At 49.3% G+C, this 15,164-nt stretch overlaps 1 protein-coding gene across 1 annotated transcript in view; it reads right to left on the bottom strand.

Annotated features, from left to right (window-relative positions):
- LOC147710234 (E3 ubiquitin-protein ligase TRIM39-like) overlaps positions 1-15,164 on the bottom strand; it is a 320,917-nt gene that overhangs the window by 118,682 nt on the left and 187,071 nt on the right. The window lies entirely within an intron of this gene.

Raw genomic sequence — 15,164 nt, 5'->3', positions numbered from 1 at the left:
CATCTTGGCCTGGCATGTTGAGGCCTTCGTGTTGTGGTGGTGTGCTATGCTAATAAAACACCGTTACTCAATTACAGTAACTGGATGCGTCTCCTTACTTACTCAGAAAAAGGTGCGTGTGATCTCAGGCCGTCTGTGTCTCCCATCTGGTGCTGCTGCCACACCTGCTGCACTGTGCTCTGGCTGTGGACAATCCTCACCCTCATCCTCCGAGTCCGTCAGTTCCACTGCTGTTCCTTTCTTTGTGGCAAGGTTATGCAGCATGGCACATGTTGCTAATATTTTACAGCAGATGATGGGGCGGTACTGACGTGCGAGGCGGTGTAAGTTAAGCAGTTGTGACCACATACAGTAACCCAGTGACAACACTACAAATGGACACCACACAGGTTTTATATAAAAAATAAGTAGACTTTATATAGAGTTACCACAAGACCATAAACGACAAAACTACACACTATGATTACTTTAAGATGGTAGATTTAAGCTTAGTTCAGTTCAGTTCTTAGATGCGACACTCTGCGTCAATGTACCTTAAGGTGCGCTGCACTTCCACGACAAGCAATGCCGCAGCGATGGGGAATGCGGCAAAGTTCAGGTGCAAAGAAATAAAGACGTGAAGATCTTCTAGATGCGGCACGCTTCTCGGGGATGCGAGAAGTTCTCGGTTCGATGCGTGGACTACAGCTGCGACATCCAAGATGCGATGGCTGCAGCTCCAGCGGAGACGCTCTTCTCCCACGATGCGTGAAGCTTCTGCACGATGCGACAACTACAGCGGCGACATCCAAGATGCGACGGCAGCAGCTCCGACGGCGGCGCGCTTCTCGCCGGATGCGAGATGCTCGTGGTCGATGCAGTGCAAAGCGACAGTTCCAGCGGCGACATCCTCCTTCAGAGTAGCGACAGCAGGCACAGCGATGGCGACACGCTCCGACCTCATTGCGAGATTCTTCTTCTGATGCGGTGCAGTGTGACACCCACAGTGGCGACACCCTCCTTCGGAGTTGCGACGGCAGCAGCAGCGACGGCGACGCACTTCCTGTTCGTTGCGGCACGCTTCTCTCCAATGCGGTGCAGTGCGACAGTTCCAGCGGCGACACTCTCCTTTCTCCGGAGTTGCGACGGCAGGCACAGTGACGGCGACACGCTTCTTCTCGTTGAGTCGCGCTTGGCAGCAGGCACTTCCACAAGAACTCTGGGGAGCTGGGGGGTGAAGTCTGTTGTCCCTGAGATTTCAGCAGGAGGCAAGCTCTTTTCCAAGCCCTTGGAAATCCTTCACAAGTTGAAAGCAAAGTTACTCAAAAATTCCTTTCTCCTTCCTTTGGCAGTAAGGCAACCACTGCAGGCCAATCCCCCAAGCAGCACTTCAGCTTGGGAATATCCTCTCCTCAGTTTCTTCAGGTTCCTCTCCTCAGTCAAGGTTTCTTCTTGTTGTTCAGAGTGATCTATTTTCATGGGAGCAGGGTCCCAATATTTATACCCAGAAATCCTTTGTTCTTGTAGGGGAGAGGGGCCTTTGCCTAGTCCAAACCAGTTCCTGAGCACTTTGTTTTCCAGACTGCTCCTCTCCTTTCACAGTGCAAGGCAGAAACATCAGACGCCCCAGAGGAGTCGGAGCCAGCATTGGGGAAGGCAAGTACAGTCCTGGAGCACTCTGTTGACAGTCTTCCTTCGCTTCTTTCAGTGTGCAGGGCAGAGACATCAGTCACTCCCCATGAGGTGGAGCCAGCATTGTGGAAGGCAGGCACAGCCCTATTCAGAGTTCAGGTGCACTCCTCCCTCCCATGAAGATGCAGCTCTCTCTATTCACCACTGGGCGACCCGGCCTGTCTCCTGGAATTCCCCAGACTGTCACTCACAGAAACCAGACATAGGAATACACAACCTAGCAGAGGCAGGTTTGAAAGGTTAGGCAAGCAAATACCTACTTTCTAGAAGTGTTATTTGCAAACACAGATTATTAAAATAAACTTCACTAAAAGATGTATTTTATTATTCTGAGTTCAGGCATACTAAACTCGAATTTCTACCATGTTCTCTGAGCCTGTTAGGATTATAAAATGTAACAATTCTAACAGTCCATTCTGGCCTATGGAGAACAGGTAGCCTTGCAATAGTGAAATATGAAAATGGCTGTAATTCACTATTAGGACATGCCACACACATCATGGCTTGTCCTACCTTATACTTACAATGCACCCTGCCCTTGTGCCTACCATAGGGGTGACTGATATGAAGAAAAGGGAAGATTTAGGGACTGGCAAGTGGGTGCACTTGCTCAGTCAGCATGACAGTACCAGACTGCAATCAGGCTATGCAATGGCAGACCTTAGACACACTTTACAAGACCGCTTCTGTGGGTGGCACAACCAGTGCTGCAGGCCCACCAGCAGGATTTGGATTTACACGCCCTGGCACACTCAGTGCACTAGACTAGGGTCTGACAAGTAAACCAAATAGCCAAACATGAAATTACCAATCAATACATTCATTTACAGTAGGGAGCACTTGCACTGTGTCACTGGATAGCAGTGGCATAGTGCCCAAAGCATCTAACACCAGCTAAAACACATGAGGCATTAGCAAAAAATGGAAGGGAGACCCACGCCAATGGTGCCAGGTCTTACAGCGCTTGATAACACTGTGCAAAGATCTATGTGCCACATTGTATCTTCTCTCACTTGGGGTGGATGGGTTGAGATATGGAGTCAGGATAAATGTCCGCAAGGCATATGCGCTATCACCTGCGTGAGAAAGGAAGTGCCATTAAAAACAGTCACCAACACATACATCCAAGGTGTACATCAGGGTGTGTCACATTGATTTACCTAGCAGATATCCTTCTCCAAATTCGCCCCCAGTCAGACGTGTGTAGATCCCACTGATCCTGAATATGTAGGAGTCATGGGTATTCCCTGGAAATTTGGCTTCAATGTCAGTGATGATGTGGTCCGCATCGCATATTACCTGCACGTTGATAGAATGTGTTGATTTGCGGTTCCGATATATGTACTCTGTAGCTGCAGGTGGGCAGATTGGTATGTGTGTCCCATCAATGCACCTTATAACATGTGGGACCTGTGCCTTTTGATAGAAAATCCATCTTGGTTTTCTGCAGTTCCACCTGTGTGCTAGGGAAGCATATGTAGTGATGCATTCTTTGCATCAAGGCATCCACAAAGGTGTTGAAGAAACGGGACAGGTAACTCTGTGACATACCACCTGCCACAGCTATCACCCCTTGGTAACTACCTGATGCAAGTAGGTGCAGGCTACAGTGCACCTGAACATTTGTTGTTATAGCGTCCGCCCTTGGTGTCTGATGCTCCAGGAGTGGGTGCAGGTCCCGTATCAGGTCTAGGATGGTTTGGGGGTCTAGCCTTTACCTCTCATGGATTTCAGCCTCAGTCAGTTGGAACAGTGTAACGCGCAGTCTGTACACGTGTTCCTCCCGTCTCCAGATCCTCAGTCCTGCTGCTTGCATGTGAAGCCGCCTTGCAATGACGTAGAGGGCCGCCATTGTATTCACACTGTTGCTTTTTGGAGCTGTTTAAATGCAGCGCACCTGATTACCACCTGCTTTGAGTCAGTGGTAATTAGCAACTCCTAAATACCGAAAAATGGAAAAATCTGTATTAACGAATTTTGGTACATCAATTTGCGAGTTTTTAAGGAATTCTTATTTACTGATTCAGTATTTGGGGTTTCGGTGCCTGCTAATCGCAAATTAAGGAATCAGTAACTGGTTTTCTTTATTTTCACAGATTCCCTTTTTGCGATGGCGTTTGGTGTTACCTACATTGTACATGGCTAAATACCAGTCGGTAACGCAGACATTCAGCGAATGTCTGCATTACCGACCGGCATTTAGCCACCTACATCTGGCCCTATATTATGAATCCATCACTAGCACACATATCAGTCTCAGCAGCACTGGCAGTATAATATTAATCCATCACTAGCACACATAGGGAGTGTTAGACTTGGCACCATTGGTGTGGGATGCCCTTACATTTTTTGCTGTTGCCTTCTGTGTTTTTGCTGGTCTAGATGCTTTGGACACTTTGCCACTGCTGTTCAGTGCGAAAGTGCAAGTGCTCCCTTTTGTAAATTGTTGTTATGGATTAGTGATTCCATTTGATTTGATTTGATTTGATTTGTGGTTTTGTAAAGCGCGCGTATGCCCTTGGGCGTCTTGGCGCTGAAGAAAGAGACCTAGTCCTGGTGTCGCGGGAGCTGGATTTAGCGGAGGTTGAAGAGCCATGTCTTTACTGATTTCCTAAATGACATCAGGGAGGTGCAGTTCTTGATAGCAAGGGGAAGACGATTCCAGTCTTTAGCAGCATGCAGTATAAAGCTTCTGCCCCCCCCCCCCCATCTTGCCTGTTTGAACCTAGGGACATGTACCAGTTTGGCCTGGCTTGATCTTAGTTCTCTTTAGGGGGTATAAGACTTTAGGTGGGTTCTGAGAAACAAGGGTCCCTTACCCTGGAGTGCCTTATATGTTAGACATAGAGATTTGAACCGTATTTGTTTTGCCAGTGGGAGCCAATGTAAGGTATCCAGATGGTGTGATATGTGTTCTGTTCTAGGGAATAACCATGACTGGTTATTTGATTTACTTATGAGACTCTAGTATAGTGCACCGTGGGGCCCCATGGCCTGTAAATCAAATGCTGCTGGTGGGCTGCAGCACTGATTGTGCCACCCACAGAAGCAGCTTGTAAAATGTGGTTCAGGCCTGCCATTGCAAAGCCTGTGTGCAGTCTGGGACTGCCATGTCCACGTGGCAAGTTCACACACTTCCCAGTCCCCAAACCTTTCCTTTTCTGCATATTAGTAAACCCTAAGGTAGGCCCAAGGTACCACTGTGGGCAGGGTACATTGTATGCGAAAGTAGGACATGCGCTCATGTGTGTGACATGTCCTGATAGTGAAATACTGCCAATTTTGTTTTTCACTATTGCAAGGCTATCTGTTCCCATACGCCAGACTGGGCAGTTTGCTTACAACATCCTATAAACATAACTGACCCTGGAAACAAGATGGGAAAATAAAGTTTAGTATGCCTGAACTCAGAATTTTTAAGTGCATCTTTTAGCGTGGTTGATTTTTACATTCTGTGTTTAAAAATACCACTTTTAGAAAGTAGGTATTTTCATGCCTAAACATCTAGTGTGCCTCTGCTAGGTTTTTGTATTGCATATCTGGCTTGTAAGTGACAGTGGCTGGGAGAGGGTAGCGGCTCTTGCAGTCTGATGAGTCAAGGCAGGGCTGAATGGACCTGGGTTGAATTTAGAGTAGGGGGAGGAGATTTCCTTTCACCTGCCTGGGCCAGGTCTGCTTTCAATAATGCGGTCTCAACATCCTGACAGGAAGCTGCACCAGAGAGCAAATAACTGGTTTTCGCTGGGTACAGACCCTCTCTCCCTCCAGAGAACAAAGGATTTGGGTTTATAAACAGTGGGACATAGACCCCAGAACTTTAGATCTCTTCGGGGAAATCAAGAGGAACCTTTGCCAAGGTGAAGAACCGGAGAAGCGGAGGAAGATTACTGCTCCTATGCTGTTTGCTCTTTGGGGTTGGCCTGCAGCGATTACTTGTTGCCAAGGAAAGGAGAAAAAGGACTTTCCTGTTTGCTTTGTCACCTGCTAGAAGAAAAGATCTCCAAGGGCTTGAAACTGAGCTTGCCTCCTGTTCTGAAGTCTCAGGGACACAAAGACTTCACCCACACCTCCCCTGAATTTCCTTGCTGGGAATTCCAACCTGCAAAGAGGTGCCTGCTGCTGTTTATGACCTCTAGAGACTGTTTGTTTGCTTAGAGCTGGAAGACTGTCACAAGGAGGAAGAAGTGTGTTACATCTGTACCGATTCCGGACGAATCGCTGAGCTACGGAGAAGACGCGTCCCGCAGCTGGTCCAGACTCATTGCTGAGCCACGGAGAGGAAGTGTGTCGCATCCACATAGGGTGCCGATGCATCGCAGAGAAAACTGTCTCAGCACCTACAGTGCGGCTGCAAACGTTCATGCATCGTACTACCAAATCGAGTCGCCATTTTGTCGCATCGCACCGGATCATCACCACGCATCGAGGCGTCATCTTGTTGCATCGTAACCGGAACGTAGTATGAAACAGACGCATCCCCTCCTCTCCGGTAAGGAACAGACCCATCACCTCCGCTGAAGTAAGGAACCCACGCATCGCCTCCCCCGAAGCAAGGAACTGACGCATAACCTTCCCTGCGACCCTTTTGTTTGTTTGGCGTGACACATCTAAGGTACTTTGTGGGAAAAGTGTTGCATTTACAACTTGCATTGAACCGAACAATTTCTACCATTTAAGAGCCTTATTTTTGATACTGTATTGTGGATTTTTATCGTTTGGTCTTGTTTTGGTTTAGATAAAGATTATTTATTTTTCTAAACTGGTGTGGTGTCCATTTGTTGTGTTTACACTGTATTATTGTATGTGTTCACAAATGCTTATCACACTGCCTCTGAGATAAGCCTGTCTGCTCGTGCCAAGCTACCTAGGAGGTGAGCAGGGGTTATTTTAGGAGTGTATCCCCTTATCCTGACTAGAAGCAATGGTCCCTATTTGGACAAAGGTACCTATTTTACCAACTAGAGACCCTCATTTTTAACAGGGCAGTCTCAGCACTGATCAGTATATTAAGAATCCATCCCTAGCACACATAGGGCAGTCTCAGCAGTACTTGTCGGTATGTCATGAATCCATCACTAGCACACAGAGGGCAGTCTCAGTAGCACTGGTCAGTTCATTTTGAATCCACCGCTAGCACACATAGGGCAGTCTCAGCAACACTTGTCGGTATGTTATGAATCAATCACTTGCACATATAGGGCAGTCTCAGCAGCACTTGTCGGTATGTTATGAATCCATCACTAGCACACATAGGGCAGTCTCAGCAGCACTGGTCAGTATATGATGAATCCATCGCTAGCACATGTAGGCCAGTCTCTGCAGCACTTGTCTGTATGTTATGAATCCATCACTAGCACACAGAGCAGTCTCAGCAGCACTTGTTGGCATACTCACTAGCACAAAAAGGGCAGTCTCAGCAGAACTGGTCAGTATATTATGAATCCATCCCTAGCACCCATAGGGCAGTCTCAGCAGCACCGGTCAGTATATTATGAGTCCATCACTAGCACACATAGGGCAGTCTCAGCAGCACTGGTCTGTGTATTTTTAATCATTCGCTATCACACATAGGGCAGTCTCAGCAACACTTGTCGGTATGTTATGAATCCATCACTAGCACACAAAGGGCAGTCTCAGCAGCACCTGTCAGTATATTATGAGTCCATCACTAGCACACATAGGGCAGTCTCAGCAACATTTGTTGGTATGTTATAAATCCATCCCTAGCACACATAGGGCAGTCTCAGCAGCACTGGTCTGTGTATTTTTAATCATTCGCTAGCACACATAGGGCAGTCTCAGCAACACTTGTCGGTATGTTATGAATCCATCACTAGCACACAAATGGCAGTCTCACCAGCACCTGTCAGTATATTATGAGTCCATCACTAGCACACATAGGGCAGTCTCAGCTTCACTTGTTGGTATATTATTAATCCATCACTAGCACACAAAGGGCAGTCTTGGCAGCACTGGTTGGTATATTATGAATCCATCGCTAGCACACATTGGAGTCTCAGCAGCACCTGTCAGTATATTATGAATCCAACCCTAGCACACATAGGGCAGTCTCAGCAGCACTTGTCTGTACATTATGAATCCATCCCTAGCATACATAGGGCAGTTTCAGAAGCACTGGTCAGTATATTATGAATCCATCACTAGCACACATTGGGCAGTCTCAGCAGCACTTGTCGGTATGTTAATAATCCATCCCTAGCACACATAGGGCAGTCTCAGCAGCACCTGTCAGTATATTATGAGTCCATCGCTAGCAGACTGTCATGTTTCGCGTGGGTGACATTACCTTCAGGCAGCGTTTCCAGCGTACATATAGAGAGGACGCTACTCCTTACTTTGGGCGATGTACGCTTTCCTCACTTCCAGTTTGAGGGAGTCAGCAGTCTAGCTGTACTCCGGAGGCTGCCAGCATCACCGAAGCGCTTCCGGGGGAAACCACTTAAGACCCGTGGTTTCCGCCCGCTCTGCTCTTTGGATTCTGGATTCCTCTGCGTCTGAGTCCCGAAGCGAGTGTTCCTGCCTGTATTCTGCCATTCGTGGCCGGATACCTTTCTGATGTCTCTAGCGCTGTTGCGCCTGGCTTTCTTGGACTCTTCATCATAAGAAGCGTGAGTACCCGACTGCTCTGAGTTGCTCTCGTGCTAGACAGCTTTTCTTGGATTTACAGCCCAATTAGAACACTCTACCCCTACCGGTGTTCCTGTGACACTGTAGCTCACTGGAGCGCCTGTTTTTGTTTACATTCCACGCTAAATGCGCCCTGCTGATTCTGCTACACTCACCTGTGTAAACATTATTCTGTGTTTACCACTACGCGCCGGAGCGCATTGTTTGTTTTACCTTACCTTGCTGATTTTGTTAAGGCCACATCACCTACGCGCAGGAGCGCATTGTTTTGTTTACCTTACCTTGCTGATTTTGTTAAAGCCACATAACCTACGTGCCAGAGCGCATTGTTTTGTTTAACTTACCTTGCTGATTTTGTTAAGGCCACATCACGTACGCGCAGGAGCGCATTAGTTGTTTTCTTTTCGCGCCATAGGCAATTTGCAGATTTTTCTAAAGCCACGCTTTGGAGCCCCTACGCTGGTTGTCTCCAACACACGCAGGAGCGCTGATACCCGATTAATACAACAGGTACTTGCACACATAAGGCAGTCTCTGCAGCACTTGTCGGTATGTTATGAATCCATCATTAGCACACATAGGGCAGTCTCAGCAGCACTTGTTGGTATATTCAAAAGCACACAACGGGCTGTCTCAGCAGCACTTGTCTGTATGTTATGAATCCATCCCTAGCACACACATAGCAGTCTCAGCAGCACTTGTTGCACAGGTTACTACTTGTGTAACGATATATCAGTAAGAGACATTAATTAGTGATAGATTCCTTACCTTAGAATATTCCCAGGCGTCAGACTGGGTGCAGAAAGTTTTGCTTACCAGTACCCCTGCACGTCAGTAGGTGGCGTCCTGCGGCTCTGCATCAGTCACTGGCGTCGTCAGCACCGAGATGACGTCACGGAGAGTACTTAGGCGCCACCCATGCGCGCTGACGTCAGTTCTGTACACGACTTTCTGAGCCAGGAACGCAGAGCCATGCAAGATACTGACCATTGGTGCATAAAACTAGGGCCCTACAAGGGGATGACCTTAACCCTAGTAATCAGTTCGCAGAACGGGGAGGATGGGTGGGGCGGTAAGGAATCTATCACTAACTAATGTCTCTTACAGATATATTGTTACACAAGTAGTAACTTGTGCATCTGAAAGAGACACGTTAGTGATAGATTTTTTACCTTAGAAAAGATACCCTAGCCATACCAACCCCGGAGGTGGGTCTGCGAACAGGATCACACCAGAAAGTCATGGAGCACAGAACGGCCAAAGAAGCTGTCTCTCCGGACCGGACTGTGAAGGCAGTAGTGCTTTGTAAACATGTGCAGCAAGGCCCACGTAGCAAATGTCCTGCAAGGGAACACTGCTTCTCAAGGCAGTAGTGGCTGCAGTTGCCCTGGTCGAATGGGCACGCAGCCCCACAGGAGGCTCCTTCTTGGCCAAGGTGTAACATGCTTTGATGCACAGAACGACCCACTGGGAGATGGTCCGTTTGTGCACCCATGTAGCCAACAAAGAGCTGGTCATCCACCGAGAACTGTTGTGTACGCTGCAGATTAGAAGGAGAGCGCACGTTTTAGGGCCAGACGGTGGAGCCTCTCCTCCTTCCGGGAAGGATGCGGAGGCAGAAAGAAGGTGGGCAAAGTGATGGGGTGCCCGATGTGGAAGGGCGTAACAAACTTTGTCAAGAAAGATGGACGAGTCCTTAGAACCTTGTCCGGATGAACTAAAAGGAAAGGAGGCTTGGAAGAAAGAGCCTGGAGCTCACTCACTCTTCTGGCAGAGGTGATAGCTACCAGGAAAGCTGTCTTTAAAGTGAAAAGACATAAGAGACAGTTATGAAGGGGCTCAAAGAGAGCGCACATCAAATAAGTCAAGACAAGATTCAAGTCCCACTGAGGTATTATGAAAGGCACGGGAGGAAATGTGTGTGAAATGCCTTTGAGGAAATGGTTAACAACCGGGGACTTAAAAAGAGAAGGCTGATCAGGAAGTCGTAAAAAGGCAGAGATGGCAGAAAGATAACCTTTGAGAGTACCCAGAGCAGAGCCCTGCTGGGCAAAAGACAAAAGAAACAGAAGAACCTCAGAAAGAGGGGCAGAAAGGGGATCCACAGCCTTTGCTGAGCACCATACCACAAATGTGTTCCATCGGCAGGCGAGTACCGTTTTAGTGGAGGGACGCCTGGCTATCAGAATGACACTACAGACTTCAGGAGGAAGGTCGAAAGCCGTCAACTGTCGCCGCTCAATCTCCACGCATGGAGGTGGAGGCTGGACAGGTTCAGGTGCAGGACCGTCCCCTGCTGCTGCGACAGATGATCTTCCCAAAGAGGCAGATGGATCGGGTGATCGATGCTCATACTTAGTAGCTAGGCATAACATACTCTTCAAGCCCAGTCCTGAGCCACCAGAATGACTTGGGCCTGGTCGCCCCTAATCTTCTTCAGCACTCCTGGCAAAAGTGGTGTAGGCAGAAAGGCGTACAACAGACTGTAGCTCCAATCGTGACGAAAAGCGCCTCCGAGCGAGTCCCGCCTTGGAAATTCCACAGCGCAGAACTGATGACATTGCGCGTTCTCTTCGGTGGCTACTATAGATCTAAGCAAGGCACTCTCCACTGCAGAAAGAGACCTTGCGCCACTTCAGAGTTCAGACGCCATTCGTAATCAAGCACCTGCAGCAGAGTTTGTCCGCCCTGGCGTTCAGAGAACCTGCCAGGTGTTGAACCACCAAGGTAACGCCTTGATGTTCCAGCCATGTCCAGAGTCACAGAGCCTCCTGGCAGAGGGTCCAGGACCCCCACCACACCCTGTTTGTTGCAATACCACATGGCGGTGGTGTTGTCCGTGACCACCTGCACTACACTTCCCCGGACAGAGGGAAGGAATGCCTTCAGTGCAAGCCGGATCGCCCGCAGCTCCAAAAGGTTGATATGGAGCCGGAACTCCGCCGGAGACCAGAGGCCTCTGATCTCGGCCTCTCCCAAGTGGCCTCCCCACCCCAGGAGTGACGCATCCATCACCAACGTGTGGTCCGGTTGGGGGAGGGAGAGGGTTCTGCCATTGACCCAATCGCGATTCGTGAGCCACCACTGCAACTGTTGTGCAGTGCCCTCCGAGATCTGAACATGATCAGACAGGTTGCCCTGATGTTGCGCCCACAGGAACTTCAGGTCCCACTGCAGAGCCTGCATATGCCATCTAGCATGTGTCACCAGCAGGATGCCGGAGGCCTTCAGACCCAGAAGCCGGAGGATCATCCTGACCGAAACCGATAGAGGCTGAAAGATCGGAATCATTGCCTGAATGTCTTGGACTCCTTGTTCAGTAGGATAAACACGAAACAATGCCGAATCCAGAACGGCTCCGATGAAGGGGAGCTTCTGAGAGGGACTCAGGTGCGACTTTGGCATGTTGATGGAAAACCCCAGCAAGTGCAGGAGGTCGGCTGTAGTCTGGAGGTGGCTGACGACTGCCTGGGGCGAGCCCGCCTTCAACAACCAGTCGTTGAGGTAGGGGAAGACTGACACCCCAGACCTGCGCAGATCAGCTGCAACCACCGCCATCACCTTCGTGAACACCCGAGGGGCACTGGTAAGGCCAAAAGGGAGCATGGCAAACTGAAAATGCTCCAGGCGTACCGTGTACCGCAGGTAGCGCCGATGGGCTGGCAGGACAGGGATGTGAAAATAAGCATCCTGCAAGTCCAACGCCATGTGCAGTGAGTCAAAATGTTCTACTTCACTATACAGCGCCGTAATTTTATTCCAAAAGTAGTGAAGTGAGAAAGTAAAAACGGTTGTGGTGCGGTTATTGACCCAGTTACTAGTCTTCCGCACTATTGGGTCAATATGTTTCAGCCTTCTTGTAAATTCAAGAAGCTTTCTTCAGGACCAAAGTGCTTAAATAGCTTATTACAGCCCTTAATTATCGTGGTTACCTTACCGCCGACATTGTTAAATCAGATCTGTAGTATCTGTAATTACAAGAAAAAGAAAATAGGTATTGCCAAAGTTCTTTCATATATCCCTATGTCTTTAAAGGTATCCTATTTGGTACCATAATTATATAAGCAATGCGGTCACGTGTTTTGCAGATTGTTGTAAAAAAATAGCAAATAACATTAAAAACTATTTGATATGTCTATAGAGTCCGAGATATCATCTATATTTACAGTTATTCCAAGTGGCTGAATATCAGTTAGTGGAGAATGGACTTTTATCTCTTCTGATAGTAGGTCTCGTCGACTCTCAGGCGTAGGGTGAGTGGTCAAGAAGGCGGGGTCACCGGCGTCTGGTGACGTTTTTATCCACAGGCGCACCCGAGGCTGGCCTCGATCAAGTGCCCAAGAGGACCTCTGTAAGGGCGTCATTGAAGGGAAGCAATGGCTCCAAAGAAGTAGACGCCGTCTGGAGCAGGAGGTCAAGGTTGAGGGCCTCAGCAGCCCGACAGAGTACCATTGTGTAGGAGGCACCCTCCTCCATCGTAGGTGAGAGAGAGGCGAACCCCGGGTCAGAGGAGACATCGAGGTCGCCTGCATCCTCCAGGTCGTCCACCCAATCTTGTTCGGAGTCACATTGCCAGGCAAGAGGGTCCTCGGACCCTTCCCAGTCTTCGCCCGCCTCTGGTGTAGAGGGGGCCGGTCGCGGCGGAAGAGCCCAAGCCGGAGAACGGACGAACGGCGCCGGGAACAGCACCGTGAACGGCGCCGGCCTGGGCCGGACCGGCGCCACCTCCCAATGCAGATCCCAGGTTGGAACAAAATAGTCCTGGAACCAGGGCAAGGGTGGGATAAACGCCACCCAGTGCGGTGGCGGAGCCGAGGGCTGCGCCGGGGCCGGAGCTGGCAGCGCTGCCCCTAGTGGCGCCGGGGCCAGAGCCAACGGCGTAGGATCCTGTGGCGCCGGGGCTGGAGCCGGTGGAGGAGGCGCCGGGGCAACAGGATCTGGAAACGGGACCGCGGGGCCCGAAGGCATGCCAGCGGGAGCCCGAGGCCTAAAAAGGCGGTCCATGGCAGCAAGGAACTCTTCTGTTCGGGAGTAGTCGACGGACCCGGGTATGGCGGGTAGGCCGCGTAACTCCCAGGCTCCAGAGAAGCCGCTGGGGCAGAGCCCTTGTCCCCCTCGTCCGCCTCAGAGGAGCGACGGGGGCGTCGGAGAGTGAACACGCTTCTTCGACTTCTTTTTATGGCGTCGCTTACCGAGATCCAAAGGCGAATACTTGGAGCCCTAGGAGCAACAGCCATAAACCACTGAATTTTCTTAAGCACTAGATGGCGCCTATTAAGAAGTGCGTTTTTGTGCAACACCACTTTCTTTAACAAACTAAAAGCCAGCAGCTTTGTCAATGGTTGATTAACAGTAATCCAATTAGGCAAGAGTCCTTAAAAAGTCGTTAAAATACATAATGCCTTGACTAACAGGAGTACTGAATTTTTTGTTAAAAATAAATAATGTAAGAACCGGGGTACGATTACACAAAGTTAAGCCAAAAATCTAAACATTACAGTCGATGTTCTAATGTAGAATGCTTACAGGACATGGAGTTATATTTGAAACGTGTTACCCACACGGCGTACCATTGAGTCCCACCGAACAGAAATTCACGAAGCAATGAAACAATTACAATTCCAAACAAACCTGAACCAATTGCTTGCGAGGTTCTCCGATCACGTGATGGCACGTGCTGCAGGGCGAAGGATAAAGTCATTTAGTCACGGACTATAGAGCGAGTCAGAGAGACAGAGGAGCTGGGTTACGGTACAGAGTGCCGAGGGAGCCGGAGCCTGCACAAGGCTGACATCAGCAGCCATGTAATATGCAGGCAGCAAGCCGGAACAAGCACGCAAGAAGAAGAGAAAACAAGCATTGGCCGCGCGCGGCCACGAGAAGCGATCTGGGGTGGGGGAGAAGCGGGAGTTGTGTGACGGAGAAAAAAACAGATGGCGGCTGCATGCGTGCAAGCACGCGTGAACACAAGCTTTAGGCCACCAAAAGCCTGTGGTGGCATTTTCAAAAGCTGCTTACTGTGGTCTCGCAGAGCACCACCTGCGCTGGATCAGGCGAGACCTAAAAAGGGGGAGACAAAGTCTCAAAATAAAAGTCAAAAAGTGAATAAGGTAGGTGCTCAATCCGGATCTGCGCTTGCTGTCGCGGAAAAGAAAGAACTGACGTCAGCGCGTATGGTGGCGCCTAAGTACTCTCCGTGACGTCATCTCGACACTGACGACGCCAGTGATGGACGTGGAGCCGCAGGACGCCACCTACTGACGCGCAGGAGTACTGCTAAGCAAAACCTTCCGGATCCAGTCTGATGCCTGGGGATATTCTAAGGTAAGGAATCTATCACAAACGTGTCTCTTTCAGATGGTATATTCATTAGCACACAAAGGGCAGTCTCAACAGCACTGGTCAGTATATTATGAATCCATCCCTAGCACACATAGGGCAGTCTCAGCAGCACCAGTCAGTATATTAGGAGTCCATCACCAGCACGGATGTATGACGTTAGCACGCATACTATTACCACGCATACCTTTACAACGCGGTATTTACAACGAATACCGTTACAACACATAGCGCTTTGAGGTGCTGGATAGTGGTAAGTATAATTTTATATTCCAACTCCAGTCCCCGTGGACACTAGGGAAGGTGTTGGATATAAAATTAAACTTATTCCCTATCCTAGAGCGCCCTCCAGCGTATGCGTGGTAATGCCTGCGTTGTAATGGTAGTGCGTGGTACAAAATGCGTGCTAAACGTTGTATACCCACCAGCACACATAGGGCAGTCTTAGCAGCACTGGTCAGTTTATTATGAATCCATCCCTAGCACACACAGGGCAGTCTCAGTAG

The sequence above is a fragment of the Lissotriton vulgaris genome, chromosome 5 (assembly GCF_964263255.1).
Source record: "Lissotriton vulgaris chromosome 5, aLisVul1.2, whole genome shotgun sequence".
NCBI lineage: Eukaryota > Metazoa > Chordata > Amphibia > Caudata > Salamandridae > Lissotriton > Lissotriton vulgaris.
This window is presented reverse-complemented; position numbering and strand designations above follow the sequence as displayed.